Raw genomic sequence first — 21,380 nt, 5'->3', positions numbered from 1 at the left:
AGTTTCTCGTTATTAAGATGAAACAAAACAAAAACTCATCAGAACTCTATTTCCACATCTGTCATTGATAGGAGGCCTCTATTCTCCTGCGGACGACCCCCAGCTCAGGAATTTACCTCTCGTAGCAAAAGTACTGCAAAATTTTCTCTGCCAGAATAGCTAAAATTGAAAAGACTGACCCAATGTGGAGTGACTGCAACTCTCACACATTTGCTGGTGGGAATGCAAAAGGATATAATCACTTTGAAAATCTATTTGATGGTTTTTAATAAAGTTATGTACACGTCTACCCTATGAAACAAGAATCCCACCGCTAGGTATAGTCCAAGAAAAATTAGTGCATATGTTCACAAAACCTTGTACAAGAATGTTCCAGCAGCTTTATTCAAAATAGGAAACAGCTTTTTGCAAAACTGGAAATAAGTGTTTATCAACAGAAACATGGATTAAGACATTGTAGTAAATACATACCATGGAATACTAAGCAATAATAGAGAAGGACAGATGACTGATATGTACGACAACATGCATGGATCTCAAAAATATTATATTGAGTCAAAAAGTCTGGGCTCCACATGGCTCCATTGACGTGAAGCTCAAGAATAGGCAAAACTATTCTAGGGTAACAGAAGTCAGAAAAGTGGTTATTTTTGGAGGAATATTGACTAGAAAGAGATGCAGGGGCACTGGAAATATATTTAATCTAGGTGGTAGTTACATGAGTATATACATATGTAAAATGTATTAAGCTGTATGTTTAAGATTTGTAGACTTTATTGTATGTATGTTATAGTTAAATGAAGAAGATTAAAAAATGGAAAAATGACTATATGAACATCAGCAGTTCTATAATTTCAATGTATTTTGTTAATTCTCCACCCAGTCAAATTAGATTTATACTCCAACCCCATTGGGAAGGTTCGAAACCTTCGGCACTTTCCCCTCCATTCTTCGTTTGCATAGAGGCATTAGGAAGCAAATCTTTTCCCTTCTGGGAGTGCTTTTATGTTCAAAGGAAGACCATTAGGAAAAAGTAATGACTAACACAAAGGAATGACTAGGTTAATGGTAGGCTTTCAGGCACCAGTAGAGGAGGTATTTTGGGTCAAGGGAGGGGCAAGAGAATCTTCCGGAGTATGCCACACTAAATGGATAGAAATGAGTAGTAAGCTCTTAGTAGGCACTGGATCCACTGGTACAACCAACAGCCTTTGCTGTTTCACTCCTGTGGTGGAAAAATCAACCTACTTGTTTCCAACGGACAGGAGGAAGGGTTTGTCTTCTGGGACCAGTATTTCCCCTTAAAGCTGGCAGTGAGGATGAGAGAATTACCTGGGGCACAGCAAGCAGCTTTCCCCACCCCTCCCCACTACCCCCCCGCCACCCTGTGTTGAATATCAGAGCAAAGAATAGGAAAAGGAGAGGTGAGCTCAGGAAACACTGACGTAGGGTGCAAGTGGAAAAGTACAGGAGAAAAGGAATACAGGGAAGCATCCAGCGGGGAGCAGGCGGGAGACACAGCAGAGGGATGGGGAGTCCAGCAGAAAGCACCATGAAAACAGACAGAGGTTGGGGTTACCTAATAGAGATTTGAATGAATTACACCATCACCCTATGACTGTCATCAAGGACCCTGGTGCTGACAGAGAAAGTCTTCTCTTTTATTGTCCAAATCCTGGCCACCCTTCAAGACCCATTTCAAATACCACTTCAGGCTCAGGAATAAGGATTTCTGGTATTTTGGCAGCATCCCTGGTTTGTAGGGATGAGGAAGAATTTGTTACCAGAAGTTGACAGGCCTTGGCCTGAGGGGGTGCGAGTGGTCCAAGGTCCAGTCTTCAGGGCCCACAGCAATCTGTCCCCCTGCTGGGGCATAGAGGAAGGCAGTTCCAGCAGCAAACAGTAGCTGAAATAGAATGAAAGCTTTTGTCAGGGTGGTTCTGGGTGACCATTCCTTTGGAGCAGGAACCTGCCTAGGGATATGAAACTAGGTTCAGGTGCCTGAGGTAAGATGCAGGCAAGAGAAAGGCAGGGTGTCAGGGCCCCAGCCTGGGTTAGGAATGTGAGTCAGATCCCAGTCATGCAGGCCAAGTCAATCCACCAGTCATGGCTGAGGGAAGGCAGGAATTCTGTGGGTCTCCAGGTGTTAGGGGCCCAGTGGATGATGCTGCATCCATGAACTATCAAAAAATGCTTGATTCAGCCTGACCAGCTGCTAGATTGGCAAGGCTAAAGTCATTCTGGCCAGAACTCAAGAACTAGGTGTGGCTTAGCTTGAGGGCAAATGGTGCTGTGAGCTGCAGCTGCTCCTGGTTGGGGAGGCAGGGGCTGGACCTCCTCCTGCCCTCCCCATGATATGTGTTGGCACCTCTCCTTACTTAGTCTACATGCTTTTACTGTAAACCACCTCCGCAGCATGAAGCACAGGGCCAGGCACACGCAGGAAATGAGAATTCAGTTGGATGCAATTGCATGTAGCTCCTTGGCAGTGCAGGCTTTGGTGTGTGCTAAGCTCTGTAACCCAGCCCTTCCCCATCGTACTGATAGCACTGATCAGGACCCCTTTTCCTCTGTGTGCAGTAGAAGGTAGAAACAGCCAGTCTCCATTCTTGCTGGGAGGTAGCCTGGGACCAGTAAAGAAATGGAGGACAGTACGTTATAATCCATACGTACCTTCCCCTGCCATATTAGCATCTATTCCTTCTGCATTTTGCCCCCAACATCAGCAGAAAAACTTCATCTGGTTGCCATGGAGACCAGCCACCGACTCTAGAGTGCCTGTTTATTAAAGATGAAAGTAATATATGCCTGGTTAATCTGAGCAGCTGTCAGAGAGAGATTCAGCTATTAGTAAATGAAGGCACTAATTTTGAGGCATGATCACTCATTTAAGAGAGAGGCTCTGCTCCGTCTTCTGAGTGGAGCTGGGTAGTGGGGATAAGGTCTGCCCTAGGCAAGCATTTCTTGTTCAGGTTTTTATGTTTATTTTATGATGATTATGGTAACTGTACTTCTTTTTCTCCTTATTTCCTACGAAAATATATAGCCTTTCAGTAGTGTGATAGATTAATTAGGCTTTGTGGGCAGGCCCAGGAAACCCAAGCCCTCCTATGACGTCGTTTCCTTTGGAAAATGCATTCTGGATTCCAAGCCACCTACTTACAAATGAGGTTGTCTGTTTATTCATTCAACAGTCTCCACCAGGTGTGCGAGAGGAAAAGAGGTGGTGCTGAGCCACACGGAGGACTTGATGTGTTTTATGTGTGCTTAGACAGGTGGGGGAGAAGCCGTCACCTTCCAAGGGAGTCCATCAATTAGTTGGGAATGGTGATGACTTGTGTGATCTTTAAAAAATCAGTCCATTTGTTTTTACTTTTTGTTCTTTTCATTTGTTCGATAGTAAAATCTGAGAGAAAATGTGAATTCTGAGATTCATTATATTGATTCACCAAGTACTTTCTAAAATCAGCTAAGTAGCCTGCGTTAATCCCTGCTGGGTTATGAAGGAGAGCACACTCCCCTTCCCTGCACTGCAGTGCGTTGGGACGAGCAAACCACCTGGGAGTGGTGCAGGGAGGCTGTTGGCAGCTGGCCCTCAAGTGCAGAAACAAGGTTCCAGCACCAGTGATCTCGTCATAGCCCAGGCAAGTCTCTAACCCTTTCTGACCTCAGTTTCCTCAACTGAAAATGAAGGAAAGAGCAAGCTAATCTTCTCCAATTCAAAATATTCTTTTGTTCTTGAAGGAGACTGTCAGTGCAGAAAGGGCTCCTAACCTGGTATGGCTGGGCAAGGGTTAACCCTGGTATAGGTTACCATTAAGCAAGTACATCCTGTGCCTCTGGTCAAAGATGTCTCAGGCCAAAGCAGGTACTTCTCTCTAGTTAGTCTCTCTGCATCAGCACCCAGGCATTCACATGGTGGTCTGGGCAGGAGCTCCCACTCTGCTTTTCCTGAGCTACCTAATCCATGGGAAGGAAGACATATGCAGCTAAGGAATAGGAAGTGGATATTGTCAGTGCCTTCAAGACATGATGCATCCAGAACCCGGATCAGCCAGGAGCTGCAGGAAAGAAGCTTCAGGACAGCAGGCCTCAGAACTGCTGCTAGCCAGTCCCCTGAAGCATTTATTTCTCACCCTCTTCGTGCCTAGGGCAAGTAGAGCTGTGGCTGTCTGGCGCCACTGTAATGCTGTCTCCTCCTCTGAGTTCATCCCGGAAACATTTTCTCCCATAAGACATGCGCAGGTCTTACGTTTACATGTTTCACTGAAAGAAATTTGATTCCACTGATGGGATGACAAGGTAGGTCATAAATGAACACTTTTTAAACACATCTTTAAAAAATAATTTTATGCCAATTGTACAAAACAATAGGGGAAAGGAAATAATATTGATTTGTTTATCCATTCATTGGTTTAACAATTACCTATTGTAGGCACTTACTATGAGCCAGGGATGGTTCTAAGTATCAACCTGCCCTAGAGGATCATATATTAATTTTTCTTAAAACCAGCTTTATCGAGGTATACTTTCTATACAATAAAATTCACTCATTTTAAGTGTAAAGTTTGATGCATTTTGACAAATGCACGGGGTAGTATAACCACCACTAGGATCAAGATAGAGAATATTTACATCACCCTGAAGAGATTGCTTGCACTGCTTGTAGTCAATCTCCTACCCTCCCCCCAGCTACTGGCAACCACTAATCTGCTTTCTGTCACTATAGTTTTGCCTTTTCTAACATGTCATATAAGAAGCATATATTTTAGCAGTGAATACAGCCAAATGAGTAAATAGACATTTGCATTCCCAAGTGAGGCAAGAGCTTTGAAATGGGACATACAGGCTGTGCTATGGGAGCATGTAAGCTAAGTTGAGAAGAGATTTCTAAGCTGAGATCTGAAGGGGCAGTAGCAGTTTTCTAGGCGAAGAGTGAGAGTGAAGAGTGTTCCATGCTGTGAGGCTACTATATGCAAAGGCCAAGAGGAGACAGACTGCAAGGCAGATTCATCTGGGACCTACAAGTTTTCACAGCTCAAGGATGGAGTAGGAGAGGGTAGGAGTGGCTAGTCAAGACTTTGAAGAGATAAACCAGTTCAAACAAAGAAGTTCTTTCTAAGCATTGTTTGACCTTTATTCCCAGTAGGGAGCTATGGAAGGATCTTCAGCAGAAAACTGACGGGTTCAGATTTGCATTTTAGAAGGATCACTGTCCTTGCATGTATGGAACAGATGGAGGGCAAGGCAGGAGGTAGGGCCCCTCATTAAGAGGCTGGTGCAGTGATCCAGATGAGAGATGCTCAGAGCCACTGCCAGGGGAGGGGCAGGCAGTGAAAATGAAGAGAAATGGATAAATATGGGAGAAACGTAGGAAGCAGCAGTAACAGGAATTAGTAACTAACTGGATAGCGGAGAAGATGCAAGAGAAAGGCCTCACGGAGGATTCCTTGGTTTCTAGCTTGGACACCTGGGTGGAAGATGGTGGCATCAATGAGACAGCAACTTCAGTGGAGCAGGGTTGGAGGGGTAGGGAGAAGAGACAATAGGTTCTGTTTTAGACATGTTGAATTTGGGGGTGTCTAAGAAAATGATGTCCAGCAGACAGTTGGGTGTTCAGGTCTCAGGAAAGAGCTCTCCACGGAGCTTATTCTTCTCTAGTCTCTGTAAACAAGCTTCCAGGCTCTTTCATAAAATTTCCTTGCAGAAAAATCAAAGGATTTGTCCTGTCAAGTGGAATGTTTTTCATATGAAGGGGATTGGCTTCTTGTGTAGTTTAGTCTAGAGAGATTTGTTTCCATGCTACAAACCTTTGAAAAACCGAGAAAAAAGTAGTGATGTCCAACTTTAGTGACATCTCCTCTTCTTCCCCAATACAATCAATCTATTGACATAATAATCTTGAATATCTTGCAGATGAGGAAAGAAAAATGGAGTCAAATGAGCACACCGAGGCCAATCAGATCTGAGCTTTCTAATCTTAAATTGCCTGGGGGTGTGGATGTTAGGTGTCTACTGACACGGATAGATTGTATATGGTTGCCTTTATAAAATGAAGTCCATAGAAATGTTTCAGTAAATAGAGTCCTCCAAGTTAACTAAATGTCAAAGGAAAATATTTGCCTAGCCATCCTCCTTTTCTCTTTTAAACAGAAAGATTCTGAAGAAGCTGTATTAGTGCCCTTAAGAGAAACAGAAGCAATAGGATATATAGATCTATATATTGGATCCTATATATAGGAACAGGGTATATAGATGTATATATCCTATATATAGATCTATCCTATTGATCCATAGATTTATATAGATATATATCTTATATCTATATATAGGATATATAGAGAGATATACACATAGGCCTGATATATATACATAGGTCTGATGTCTGAGGCCGGAAGATAGATGCCCCAGCTCAAGAAGAGAGCACATTCACCCTTCCTCTGCCTTTTGACGCTACTTGGGTTCTCCACGGATTAGATGGTGCTCACCCACATTGGTGAGGGCACGTGTTCTTTATGCAGCTACCAATTGAACACCCTCATGACACACCCAGAAATAATGTTTTACCAGCTGTCTGGGCAAACCCTTGGCCCAGTCATATTGACACATAAAAGTAGCCATCATAGAAACTCATTTCAATGTTGTTTTGTTTTATTACAGGAAGACTGGAGAAACCTAATCCTAGGTGCTGCCATTGGGACAAACAAGAAGCACCAGACACAGTGCTGTTTTAGGGTGGGGCAGAATTATGCTGAGGGAAAAGTTATTATCACTCTTTAAGGCCAAGGAAACCACAAGTTTTAAAGAAGCTTCAAGAAATTCTACCCAATAGAAAATAAAGATAAATTTCTGTAAGGAATTTCATTCTTTTCAGAATTTGCAATCTGAAATGTAGAAGCCCATTCCTTCATGGTTCTCATAGATATTTAGTGTGACTGAGGGGTCAGTGGACTCAGCACTCAGGCCAGCCTTCTCGAGTCCCTTTCTTCAGCACAGAGGGAGTGATTCACAGATCCTCTACCCCCAAAGGCATTGTTTTCTCATCTCAAGAAGAATCTCGTACCTGTCATTTTATCAGCACACGTCACTAGCTTCTCAAGTGAGACTACTCTTAAGTGATCTGTGTTTGAAGAGTGCCTTTCCCTTTCCCTTCCATAACTAAGAGGATGAAAAAGGACACTCACTCCCTATATGAAAGCTGTGTATTGTAAGCAGTCATCTTGCCTGGCTGAGAACTCCAGGATCTTTTTCTCTGCTCTCCTTTAGGCTGACACTCATAGCCAGCCCTTCTGTTTATTAGCCCTCTGAATCTATTTGAAAATATTTTTGCTTTCATTATAATATAAGTCACATTCTTCTTGCATCTGCCGCTGCATTTTCCAAAAGGGTTATGTCAAGGGAAATTCAACACTCACTTTTCTCATTATTTGCTTACCAGCTTGCTCACTCATCAAAAGACCAGAGTTATTTGATACTTCAGAAGATTATTTTCCCCCTTAGATGATGTGTCAAGGGAAGGGGAGCTGGCCCCAGTGTCAGGTGATGGAATTTTCTTCACATTTCTACTGTTGACTCAATAAATGCCCTTGGGCAAGTCACAGAGCCTCTTCATGCTTTGGTCTCTAGGGATAAAATCTGCCAACCGCAGCCTGTGTATTTCAACCTCAGTGCCCTCTGGAATAAAAATAGGAGGGGACCAGGTGTCCACGTGACCCCAAGCTGATGGGAAGAGGATGACCATAGGACTTCAAAATGTCCTTGAGCTGTAAATTCTATAATAGGGTCAGGCCCACCAGTGGCCTTCAGGCATTTGTCCAGTGTGTATGGATAAGTTCTAGCACTTGAGTTTTTTCAGCAGAAAGGAGGCACTGTGTCAACCTCCCACCCATGGGTATTCTGTTTGCTCTGTGTCCCCGCTTCTCTGCATTTCACTGCCATATTACTCACCACTGGTCGTAATTACTTGCTTGATCACTTGTCTCCTGGTCTGTAAGCTGTTTGAGGGAGGGGAGCACATCTGCCCTATGCAACACTGTACCCTCAGTGTGGTACACAGGAGCACATGCCTGACATATAGAAGTTATGTGAGAAACATTTGCCAAGTGGACAAATGAATAATGCTGCCTGGACTCTATAGAAATCCCTTTTCTGCATCATTAAGGTTCCCAAGCCTGGCCAAGAAGTAGTGGGATCTGATTAGCCTCATCTCCTCATAACCCTACTTCCTATCATATTATAATGAAAGCAGATCTCAGCCCAAATGCTGGCACACATACATATTTATCAGTAAGAAGATCCAAAATCGTTCATGCAGCTGGTTCTGTAAGCTTGGCAAATTTCCAGCCCTCTGACCTTTTCAGTGCTTTGTCCACACTCTACATGAAAGGGCCTCTTAAGAGTCACAAGGCAGTATTCTAAAGACCAGATTTTAATTGCACCAGGTAACCAAATTGTCTGAATTCACAGCTGAACACAGGACAAGGTCAGAATCATATTTCTTATGCCATTTAGAAAGGTGACAAGTGAAGGGCTGGCCAAAGTCTTACACCCAGCTTACGTAAGATTAGAGACTGTCCCTAATGCTTTCCCCAGTCCACTTGTCTTGAACACCATTAGGTTCAATAGTAAAAGCCCATTTCTTACTTCCTTCATGTTAATTAACTGATCACTAATTTTACCAATGAGAAGCCATTTTTATTATTTATCATTATGATTTTTATCATTTTGTTAATTAGCCAAGCTTCTGCTGTTGACTCCAGATAAAGACAGTTAAAGCACTTGGGGTGACCATCTAAGTAAATTTTTTCATGGTGAACAAATGGAAGGAACAGAAGCAGCTCAGACTTTTGAAAAGTGATGAAAAAGGCCCATGACGCCCTGCTCCTTGAAAATGAAGAAGAGGTGACTTAGCCCTGCAGGGTTCTTTTCTTTGCATGTTCTTGCCAACCCTCAGGGGAGATTCAGTCTACTAGCTGGCTTCCCCGCGTGGACCTCACTTTGTGGCATGTAACTGGGAGTAATTTACCTTCTGGGTTCTCTTACAACCTCCTTAGCTATGTAGGTGATTTCAGGCCCAAGGGGGAAGATATCAGATGAGCCAGAACATTTTGATTCTACTGACCGAGTTTCCTCACCTCCCTCCCTTTGTTTCTGATAAATACATACGTTAAGGTCAGCTGAAGAGTGGTCTGTGATAATTGCCCTGAATCCTCACTCACTCCTCTGAGTTTCTGTCTTCTGTAGCCTCTTAGCCATGTTGCAGGTGAAGGTCTCAAGTTATTTGCACCACTAGGAATCTTTTGTGTTATTGTGACTGATATGTGTCCTTAGAGCTGTATCAGTGTTTTCCCCTACACACACATGCACATACACGCACCACACAATATGCACATTCTATAAGACGGAGCCTCTATTTTTGGTGTCTGCTTAGCCCTCCAGTTTCCCACTGGCATTAGTTGTTTTCTCTGAGCTTCACAACTTGGAGATCCTACCTAACTTTGGTTGCTCTTCCTTGTCAGACTGGAACTTACCCTCAGTATGGTACAACCAATCACTGGCTCTCAGGGAACTCATCACCCTAAACTATGCCTGACAGGACAGGAGCACCATCATCTCAGACAAACACTGACACTTTAAGTTCCAGCTCCCTTTCTAGCCTCATGCATTTCAAGAAAATCACTTGTCTTCTCATTACAAGCAGCCAGAAAGAGCAGACAGTAAAATACAGATAAGACGGGCACAGAGGGAAGTGGGAGGAAAGTCTCTTGGGTAACTGCCAAACTTTACCCTCATACAATGGGCCCCAGTAAAACAGTGGGCCTTAATAAACACATTCCTTTCCTTTCAGGTGCACTAAGATAGGGAGGCTAAAGGCAGATTGGGGGGATATACCTGCAGCTACAGAAAGATGTATGGGAACAGACACACAACTCTCCCTCCCAGATAAGCACAACAAAGAGACACAGAAGCAGTCCAAGCCTCTGATAAACTCTCCCACTCTGAATCTTTAAAAACTCTTAGTCTGCAAGAGAGTGCGGCTTCTGACCTAACTCGGTCAGAAGTCCCTCCCAGGTTTAAAATAAACCTGTTAACTGTTGAGCCACCCTTCATGTTTCTCTCCTCTTTCTTTAATTCTTACAATGCCTTCCTGAAGGCTGACTGCCAGGAAACCCCTTGGATACAATACTCAGCCTGAAGCTGCTGACTCCCCTGGGTGTTGCCCTCCTGGCTACTCATGGAAGAGCAAGCCCTGTTGACAAGAGCTTCCCCCAGCTCTAATCCTACCTGATTATGGTTTATTTTCTTTCCCCACCATCTGGGCAGTTATGTTGGCCCAAGGAATTTGACTCATAGTATTATCATAGCATAGAGCTAATTTTATATGTATTTATTTCCATGGTAAACAAGTTATTCACATTGTCTGTCATTCCCACTAAGCCTGCTAGGGACTGCCCAGAGGAGCAGCTCTAAGTGAGGATACTTTGCCCTGTATGACCCTGTCCCTAGAGCAGATTGGTTCATGGTTGACACCTAACAAAAAGACAGCCAATCGATAGGTTGGTCAGCAACTTTTCTCATAACCTGATGCATACATAAAAGCTGGGTTAAACGCCATTTCTACCTTGGAAATTTAACCAAAGAAAGGTCAAGAAAAAAAGAAAAGACTTGGTAGGATGCTTTGAAATGAAAAGATAAGAATTGGAGCTACAATAGGTTGTAAGAAGCCCCGGTTGCAAAATATTGAAACTATGAGCAAGCTGTAGTGATGGTGGAGAGAAGAGTTTCAGGCCAAGGGAAAGAAGCAGCTCAGGGGAGACTGAGCTAGGCCAGTGGACACGGCCCCTTAACTCCTGCCACAGAGCCCTGGAGTCTCCTGGAGCCAGAGTGGCTCCTCAGTCCCAGGGCAGTGAGGCCTATCCCTTCCAATGCCTCTTCCTGCCTTCTGTGGAAGACCAACTCCATTAATGTTCCACGTTTATCTCCCTCCTGAGCTAACCTAGCTGAGTCTGCTCCTTACAATCAAGAAAACCCACCCACTTTACTAGATTCTCTCTGTGTGCAGAGATGGTGGCATATATCTTTGTAGCTTTTTGCCTCTAATATAATGCATTGTAAGGGTAAGTGATGAGTTCTCAGTAAATGAATGTTGAATAAACGAATTTTTGAAAGCCCAAAGGAACAGACAAGTTCATACACTTACTGTTATGTTGTAAAGTCTTCAGTTTGGCTTTCTCAAAGTTGAACAAAAGATGGCTACATTCCTAGTGTCCCCCCAAGCCTTTTCCTAGTCCATGAGTTTAGAGATGGACTGCAAATTTTAAGCAATACAAATCTATAATCAGATTCAAAATCTCCCTCAAGAGGATAAACTCTCTTCTCCTATTCTCAATCCAGTTTGTTGAACTGATCAACCCACACACACACACTCAAAATTATTTTAATATATGGATAGTCCTCAATGTTTTTGTTTGTTTGTTTGCTTTTTGAGATAGAGTCTTGCTCTGTCACCCAGGCTGGAGTGCAGTGGTGCAATCTCGGCTCACTGCAAGCTCTGCCTCCCGGGTTCACGCCACTCTCCTGCCTCAGCTGGTACTACAGGTGCCCGCCACCATGCCCAGATAATTTTTTTGTATTTTTAGTACAGACGGGGTTTCACCATGTCAGCCAGGATGGTCTCGAGCTCCTGACCTCGTGATCCACCCGCCTCAGCCTCCCAAAGTGCTGGGATTACAGGCTTGAGCCACCACACCCGGTCATCCTCAGTGTTTTTAATACCTGAGTTTGTGGTTCTAATTGTCTGATTGAGCTAAAAATTAACAAGAACTGGTTTAAGAACATCTTCCTGCTTGGAAGTTATTTCATCAATTCATTCTTTTATAACACTGTAAAAAAGTAACTTATTTACAAGGTAGTAGTAACCTTTTCTTCCAAAGATATATAAAAAATCAATTTGGTTATGAAGAGAACTTTTGAACTTGGAGTTACTGAAAATTATTTACCATCAGAGGAATATGTACTGGTCCTAAGAACAATGATAAAAGCCACAGCCCCTACTCTGGCAGCTGCTGGGCTGGTGGCAGAAGTTGTCTCATCTGCTTTTCCCCACCATTCTGGGAGCACTAGTAGCTTTGACTATACACAGCTATCAGGAGAGGGAGAGTTCAGCCTAGACCAGGGGTTGGTCCACAAATCTTTATTGCAAAGGGCCAAACAGTAAATATTTCAGGTTTTGTGGGCCCCATAGTCTCCACTGCAAGTACTCCACTGTGCTATGGTCACACAAAAGCAGTCATAGACAATATGTGAAGGAATGAGTATGACTATGTTCCAATAAAAGTTTACAGGTGCAGAAATTTGAATTTTATATAATTTTCATGTGTCCCAAACTATTATTCTTCTTTTCAGCCATTTAAAAATGTAAAAACCATCCTTGCCTTGTGAGCTGTATCAAATCAGAGGATGAGAACATGGACCCAGGTTTGGGGTCCCTGCTTCCTACCCTAGCTGAGTGCTGGGGGAACAGGCTGTAGAATAGATGCCTCAGGTCAACATGGGGGGCTCCCAGGGTGGAAAGACTAGGGTCTCCCTTCCCAAGGTGAGTTCTGGAGTGACTGTGAGCCCTAGTGAAGCTTCATGTCCCCCATGGTACCAGAGCAGCAGAGCAATGGTGGCCAAGGGGCCTGGACAGAATACCCTGGAGCCAGCTCTGTGACAGACCCCTACAAATGGTAAGGACAAAGAGTCAAAGTTCCTGAGCCTCCATTTTAAAGGAGAGAAGAAGATGATGATGGCTGGCCAGCAAATTCAGAGAAGACTGGGTTGGAAGGCGAGATCTGCCTGGACTCTACAACCAAAGGCCATTACAAGATGGGGTCCCCTTGGCCAATACAGCAGGGGCAGCAGCTGATGCCCAAAGACTGTATGGTTTGGAGGAGGCTTTCCTCAGAGGAGAAGTGGCCTGCCTCCACTCCTCTGGGTTCCCTAGAGTTGGTGAGGGGTAGGAGAGAGGGTCTCATTGTCTGTTTGTGCTAGAGGTACAGGGAGGGTTGTACACAGAAAACACTCCAAACTCCTCCAATGCCAGAACTAAAATAGAGTGCATCTTAGAAGCAGTATCTACCTTTCATTAGAGAACATTTTAGTCCATAAACAAGGGATATTTAAAAGCCACACAAGGCTAGGTGCTATGGCTCACACCTGTAATCCCAATGCTTTTGGAGGTCCAGGAGTTTAAGACCAGCCTGGGCAACATAGCAAGACCCCATCTCTTAAAATAAAAGCCACATCCATCTCTTCCCACTGGACCAGGGGTCTTCCCAGACCAGCTGCAGGATGCCTGACCTCCCGAGGGGCTGCACATTCTGTTTGAGACAGGGCATCACCAGGCAACAGCAGGACACCCAGCCAGCCTCTGTGCTCTGGACACTTCTTGTGTGGCAATGACTTTACTCTGGAGAGTGGTGGCCACACTGAAGTGCTCCCCCTTCTGCTGGTCAGCTTCCACAACCTAGAAGAGCTCTGTGAGTAGGGCTGTGGTCTCAGGAGGATTATTCCAGAATCCCCTCAAAGTATTTGTTTAAGTTTAGAAACAGTGAGGCCTGGAAATGATAAAATCGTCCACATTTGTCTGCCATTAATTCACTTTTATGAGAAGCAAAGCCTTTGGTTTCTTTAAGCCTCAATTTCTTTCTTTTTTTTTTTTTAATTTTTTTTTTTGAGACAGAGTCTCGCTCTGTCACCCAGGCTGGAGTGCAGTGGCACAATCTCAGCTCACTGCAATCTCTACCTCCTGAGTTCAAGCCATTTTCTTGCCTCAGCCTCCCAAAGTTCTGGGATTACAGGTGTGAGCCACTGTGCCCGGCCTATGCCTCAATTTCTTCCTGCCTTCCTATAGTTATGTCATATTTATTTAATTCTCTAAGTCCCTCCTCAACAGATTTTATTCTACTACTGAAATCCAGTCTGCAGAAACTAAAAGTTGTATAGTGGATATGAAATTTATATAACCACCATAGTTCAGTATCTCAGGGGTAAAAATAAACTGTGACTATTTATTTCCACAAAACTGAACCTATCAATTCAAGATAACTTTTGCTTTAAAACTCACGACTCCTTGAATCAATAGTCAATTTCTGGATCTTTCTCCTCCTCCTAGGGCGTCTTCTCCCTGAAGGCTGTCACAGTTCCTGTGCAGAGAGCGAGGGCACTGCAGCACCCAGGCGCTGGTGAGAGGGAGTTTCTGGCTCACACTATTCTCTGCCTTCCATTGGCATTGACTCAGCCGAAACTTGGCACATCTTGTCCTCTTAGTCATGCGCTGGCATCTACCACTTGTGCCCAAATCCACCATGGCCTCACGTCACCAGGCCCACATATTCCCAGGTTCCTTTGGCTCTGCAAGCTTGTGGTGCTTGGGCACGCTTGGCTGCTTTTTCTTCCCCCTGCTGGGTATTGGGGGGGCTTCTGAGACACTGACTTCCTTGGCCTCTCACTCAGTCCTTGCCAGATGGGGGCTTCTCTTACACACTTGCAGAGCCTCTGTTTCACACCCAGGGAAGCGACGCATAGTTCCCTCTGCACCCAGTTCTTCTTTGACTAAAATGGGTTTTTATTGCCCAGCCCCCAAACTCAAGCAAGGCCAATGATAAGGACAGGACTTGGGACCCTCTCCAAGGCATTCATTAATATCTATTTTAATCTCTTCTCACAATTCTCTCCCCTCAGACATGCCAGGTCTTAGATGACATGACTTAAATTATAAAGATGTCAAATATCCCCAAATTAACTTATAAATCTAGTGCAATCCCAGTTAAAATCCTAGTTGTAATTTTTTTATAGATACTTGATGTATTTATTCTAAAATGTATAGGAGTTCTCACTGTGGTAGCACCTATACTAAAATTGGAATGATACGGAGAAGATTAGCATGGCCTCTGTGCAAAAATGGCACGCAAATTTGTGAAGCATTCCATATTTTAAAAATAAATAAATAAAATGTATAGGAAAAAATAAGTTCCACAGGGAGCTAAATCAAATGGTAGAATAAAGAGGGGAAATTGCCCACCAGATAGCAAGACACCCTACAAAGTTGTTTTGAGTGTGGGAGTGGAGTGGAATAGACGGTTCACAGGTAGCTCTGCATTTACCTGTGAATTTCATACAATGTCGAGTTGGCGCCACAGTTTAATTAGAGGGTGGATGGACTGTTTAGTAGATGGTGATGGAAAAATAGGCAGAGAAAGAAAGGATAGAGAAAATTAAAGTAGGATCCATATCTAACCCCACATACAAAGGAGATCTCCAACAGACAAGAGACCTAAAGGTGAAAGATAAGATCATAAAGTTAACAGGAGAAAAGCATTGCAACCTGGAAGGGGTAAAGAAATCCTTAAACAAGACTTCGAAAGTGCAAGCCACAAGGAAAATTGATAGATCGGATTACACCAAAATTAAGGATTTCTGTGAACAAATGACATCGCAGTTGAACTGAAGAGATGGTGACAGTTTGGGAAGAGATTATGAGGTCTAAAAGTGGCAAAGGGGATGAATATCTAGAATATACAAAGAACTCTGGATAACACCCCAAAAGAAAAATGGGTGACATATTCAGACAATTTACAATAACTCAAGGCTGTATAAGGCTGTAAGGCTATTACATAGCTATTAGCCTAGAGAATGTAGAGAGCTTGAGAATGCCAATGCTGGCAGAGGTGTGGGAATAAGATTTTCCTGCTGCTCGTGAGAGCACAGGTTGGAGAATGATCTGGCATTAGCTGATCAAATTAAGTGTCTATTCAGGGGCATAGGTCCCTTAGAAATTTTCACACAGGTCCATTAAAGGGATATGTAGAAGCAGGGGTCAATCCAGGATTTGTGGGGCTTGAAGTTTATATAATTTGGGGAACTCTGTTATGATATTATGATATAATAAATAATACATATTTGGTTTCTGCCACTGGTTCCTGACACCTGGCTCCTAAAACCTTTGGAATCTCTAAAGGGATAAGTGTCTTTTTGTAAGCAGATGAGATGACTGGTGGCTGGGAGCTCCTAGATAGCTTTGGGATGGAAGCTGGTCACCAAAAGACCAAGGCATGATTAGGGAATTGGGACTTTCAGCTCCAGCCCCCAATGTCTAGGTTGGGGAGAGGGACTGAAAGTTCAGGTGATCACCGATGGCCAATGATTTACTCAGTTATGTCCATATAATGATGCCTCCATGAAAAAAAAAACAAAAGGACAGGGCTTGGATGAGCTTTTGGATTACAAAACATGTGGAGGTACCTGGAGGGCATGCTCAGAAAGGGCATGGGAACTTTGTGCCCCTCCCCACATACCTTGCCCTGTGTGTCTCCTCCATCTGACTGTTCATCTGTATCCTTCATGATATCCTTTATAATAAATGGATAAACATAAGTAAAGTGTTTCCCTGAATTCTGTTTGCCACTCTGGCAAATAAATCAACCCCAAGGAGGGAGTTGTGGGAACCCCAATTTATAGCTGGTGGTCAGAAGCACAGGTCACAACCTGGGGCTTGTGATGGGCATCTGAAGTTGGGGGTAGGGGCAAACTTGTGGGACTGAGCCCTTAACCAGTGGGATCTGATACTATCACCAGGTAGACAGTGTCAGAATTAAACTGAATTAGAGGACACCCAGCTGGTGTCTGCTGGAGAATTGCTTGGTATGTGGGGAAATATCTCATCAAAGAAACGTTCTATGTTGTGAGAGCATAGGAGGAGAAAAACAGCTTGGCTCTTTTTCCCCTCAGACCTGTTTAAGAAAAAGAACACAAATTATGAATACACAATTAGGTATGGAGCTTTGGAAGAAGCTTGTACAGGTGAGGAGCCCCAAAGTTGAAGCTTTATCAGCCTCTCTGTAGATTAGCCTCCATTTATGGGGAGGTTCTCGGCAATGTTATATGCAGAGTGAGAAGATGAAAGCTTTTAAGCCCGTTTGGTTATCACACCTCTTGGGCTCATTGGGATAGATAATTGATGATACTATCTCAGCATTCTCTTTAATAATAAAACATATACCTAAGCTTAAAAAAATAGTCCTCAAATAATGGGCACCCAGATCGCCAAACTGGCTCAAATAATCTCCCGTCACTAAGGCTAAGGGCTGCCGGGTGTAAACATGCCAGATCCATAGAGATAAGGTTAGGAAGTCCTCACGCCTCTGGCAAGGCAAGATCATTCAGTTATACTTGTTGAGAGAAAATATTTTGCAATACTTCCTGGTTTGTTTATTTATTTTTAGACATGCCTGTCTCCTAAGGAGAGTGTTTGAAAAAGGAAGCTCCATGAAATCTTCTGGATGTGCTGGGGCTTGCTCCACTCTGTGAACTGTGCCCCCAGGGCATGTGCTGAGTTCACCTGCCCCAGCCAGTTTTTCGGGAGGGGATCTCCAACCTATTTCTAATGAGGGGCAGTGAAAGCTGGAAACACTGGGCTTCCCTATGAAGTAAGGGACTCAGAGAAGAGGAAGAAGCTAAAGGAGCATCAGTCTCTCCTGAGTGGAGCTAGCTCTAGAGATGGCTACTGTAGGGGATCAGAATATGCCACCCTAAAATTTGCACTTTGGCATAAAGATTATTTGAAGCTGAAGACAATTGAAAACAGTGGACACCAAAAAAACACTCTCCTCTCCTTCCTCCACCATTTGCCTAGAAGTAGGTTTAGATGCTTAATCACCAGACTTTTTTTTTTTATTAGCCCAGTGACAGCATGAGGGGAATCTATACCACAAACCTTAGTAAGACAATCCTGACTTTCTATTAGTTTCTCTCATATATTTATCTTCCCACAGTTTTCTGCCCTTGTGTCTTAGTCTGTTGCCTGCTGCTATAACATAAGCCACAGATTGCATAATTTATAAAGAAAAGAGATTTATTTGGCTGATAGTTCTGGAGGCTAGGAAGTCCAAGGGCATGGCACCTGCATCTGTCAAAGCTCATTCCATGGTTAAAGAGAGGAAGGTGGAAGTGAGTCCATGAAACAGAGACAGAGGAAATCTGGCCAAACTCTTCCTTTTTATCAGGAACCCACTCTCAGTAACTAACCTACTCTGTGATAACAGCATTAATCCATTCATGAGGGCCAAACTTTCATGACTTAATCACTCCTTAAAAGCTCCACCTCCTGCAATAAATTATTTTTAGAGATGGGGTCTTACTATGTTGCCTAGGCTGGTCTTGAACTCCTGGGCTCAAGTGATCCTCCCACCTCAGCCTCTCAAAGTGCGGGATTACAGGCATGAGCCACCATGCCTGGCCCTGCAATAAATTTCAATGTGAATCTTGGAAAGGACATTGAAACCACAGCACCTTGGAAGCCTAAAATCCTTTCCTTTTTCTCATCACTTCTCTACAAATTTATTGTTCTTTGTTAAGATGTTATATAAGCCCCAACCTCTAACCATCCCTTTGACTTGCTCATCACTGAGTTTTTCTGTGAGTATGTGCATTGCATATGTTAATAAACTCGGTTTTTCTCTTGTTTTTTAGACTGCCTTTTGTCAGTCTCATTTGCAGGCCCCCAGCTGGAGAACCCAGGAGGAAGAGGAAAAAAGTTTTTCCTCCTCTACACTCCCCATGCATGACTAAAGAGTAGGAGGAGTGAGCAAGGTATGTGACCCCAACTGCAGAGCAGAAACAGCAATGAAAGGACTGATGATCAAACAGGGACCGAGCTACATTTCTGCAGCTATGGTCAGCGTGTATCTGGCTTGTATGATGCCCAGAATGAATTCATTTTTATCAATCTTCATCTGTACAACAAAATTATCTTCAGTAATAATCATAAAAATGGAATAGATAATAACAATGTCCAGGAAAAAAAGTCAGTAAATTTTAAAAATTGAACTTCATATACACTGTTACACCAGAAAAAAAGAAAAAAGAAGTGAAATAAATATTATAGTAAAATAAAAAGAAATAGATGAAATATTTTATAACACTAATACGACTTTGGAAAACAGGGAAGACTTATACCTACATGTTTGTTGTAGTATGAGATGATAAAATTACAGTTTATAACAAATAATAATAAAGAAAATTTCAAACTAAAAATATATTATGGCTGGGCGTGGTGGCTCACACCTGTAATCCCAGCACTTTGGGAATGTGAGGTGGGCAGATCACCTGATGTCAGGAGTTCAAGACCAGCCTGGCCAACATGGTGAAACCCGTCTCTACTAAAAATACAAAAAGATTAGCCGGGCGTGGTAGTGGGCACCTGTAATCCCAGTTACTCAGGAGGCTGAGGCACGAGAATCTCTGGAACCTGGGAGGCGGAGGTTGCAGTGAGCTGAGATCGCACCATTGCACTCCAGCCTGGGCAACAAGAAAGAAGCACCATCTCAAAAACAAACAAACAAACAAACAAAATATATATATGCATTTAAAAATTAGTAAAAAATTTCATGTGTGAACTAAAGTTTGTACTTGCAACCAAAAATGGGGGTGAACAGGGAGTGACTGCATAATGGGCATGGAATCTCCTTTGGGAATGATGAAAAGTTTTGGAACTAGACAGAGGTGATGGTTGTACAACATTGTGAATTTACTAAATGCCACGGAATGTACAATTTAAAATTGTTATTTTTATGTTCTATAAATTTCACCTCCATTCTAAAAAAGTTTAAAAAATACCATACCTTGAAGTGCATGCTCTGTTTCACTACTACATTTTTAAAAATACAAATAAAAACTACAAGTGGTTACGTGGAACGGCAGTATTGAAGCAACTGAAGTTCTATTTCTTTATCTTTACAATCATTGTTTTCTCTTTGTTTCAAATGCGTTATGTAAAGGCAGACATATATAGTACCCAGGAGGTGGACAAACAACTGCCTTGGTGGAAACTCTGACCTTTCTGGGCTTATCCTGGTGCCACTGAGACTGTGCAGGTGAGTCTGTGTGTATTAGGAGACAGTATGACTAACAGGGAGTTCCAAAATTCACTTTCATATAGAGAACAATGCATGTCAATGGATAAGTAATACAATTTGCTAATTTGAAGCTTAGATGTATTTAATTAAAACTCACAGAAATTGTTTAGAATTTAAACCCAAAAACCACTTTGTGAGGAAGGTGTTTTATCACAGCCATTATGTAGAATTGCCCATTTGTGGGCAATTGCCAGTTCATAGGCTTTTCGTAAAAAGTGAATTACCTTTTATTTGGTTTTATTATTGCTTATAAACCTCTACTGTCTGCACCCATAGCAAACTATGCATCTGGCTCCCCTCCCACCTTCTCACCTTGGAACACCACCGGCTATAGGCAGCAGGAAGCATCACTGAGTAAGTTAGACTACACATCAAGGGTAGACACCACACTGTCCATCCAGCCTGCTCTGAACTGGCCCCGGGAAGGCGTGTCTGGAGAAACTGTGTTGGAAGGGCTAGAATAATACACATCTCCACATTTACCCACTCTTCATGGGCTGCCTGAGAAAACTGTGTACCAGAATGTGTTAAGGGTTGGAGAGGACAGACGCAGGTTTTAAGAGCCTGTTTTTTGTGCCCTCTTCAGGAAGATTAAGTGGATCCTGCTACAGAAAGGTGCATTCATGAAGGCTGCCTGCAGTGGACCGAATGGTCATTCCACTTGGGGTCAAGATGGGGTTCATGACAAAGCATGTAACAGAGCACCAAGGAGGTGCCCTGGCCATATTTGATGGAGTTCAGGACGGAATCCAGTGACAAGGAGGAATGGAGGACCCGGTCAGTGCTCAAGACAAGAGTCTCATCCTTTTCTTTTTCTTTTTTTTTTTCTTTTTTTGAGACAGTCTCACTCTGTCATCCCGGCTGGAGTGTAATGGCGCGATCTCGGCTTACTGCAACCTCTGCCTCCCGGGCTCAAGCGATTCTCCTGCCTCAGCCTCTGGAGTAGCTGGGATTACAGGCGCCCACCACCATGCCTGGCTAACTTTTTTTTTTTTTTTTTGTATTTTTAGTAGAGACAGGGTTTCACCATGTTGGTCAGGCTAGTTTCAAACTCCTGACGTCAAGTGATCTGCCTGCCTAGGCCTCCCAAAGTGCTGGGATTATAGGAGTGAGTCACCGCGCCCTGCCAGCCCATCCTTATAACGTGCCCATCATGCCAACATGATGGCATGTTGTAAGTCCATGTTATGTGTGTGCCTGGTGTGTGTGTGTGTATGTGTGTGTGTGTATGATGTGTTGGGGGCATGGCATTGCTGCTTCAGCTCCCTAGGTTCACCCCAGTCTCAGAGCACCAGGTTAAAAACAACTCAAAAAATTCTAGCCACCATCTGCTGGAGCAGCTGAGGCTTGCGGTCATGGGCCCAGTCTGCAACAAAGGAGCAGCTGAGCAGAACTGGACCAAGTTACCAGCCCCTAGAGAAGCAA

The 21,380-nt window shown here is 43.4% G+C and overlaps 1 long non-coding RNA gene and 1 other non-coding gene across 2 annotated transcripts in view; both read left to right on the top strand.

The window, feature by feature from the left end:
* The window catches only part of LOC129037808 (uncharacterized), a 43,506-nt gene extending 33,592 nt beyond the window's left edge, over nucleotides 1-9,914 (top strand). Inside the window, exons 2-3 of the long non-coding RNA XR_008502995.1 lie at nucleotides 4,152-4,302; nucleotides 6,661-9,914. This is a non-coding gene — a long non-coding RNA (uncharacterized LOC129037808). The remainder of the gene's footprint in view (nucleotides 1-4,151; nucleotides 4,303-6,660) is intronic.
* Nucleotides 9,915-14,871: 4,957 nt separating this feature from the next.
* On the top strand, nucleotides 14,872-14,978 carry LOC129039683 (U6 spliceosomal RNA). The gene has a single exon (XR_008503403.1). It is a non-coding gene; the product is annotated as a U6 spliceosomal RNA (small nuclear RNA).
* Nucleotides 14,979-21,380: the final 6,402 nt, after the last annotated feature.

The sequence above is a fragment of the Pongo pygmaeus genome, chromosome 5, assembly GCF_028885625.2.
Source record: "Pongo pygmaeus isolate AG05252 chromosome 5, NHGRI_mPonPyg2-v2.0_pri, whole genome shotgun sequence".
In the NCBI taxonomy this organism is placed as follows: domain Eukaryota; kingdom Metazoa; phylum Chordata; class Mammalia; order Primates; family Hominidae; genus Pongo; species Pongo pygmaeus.
This window is presented reverse-complemented; position numbering and strand designations above follow the sequence as displayed.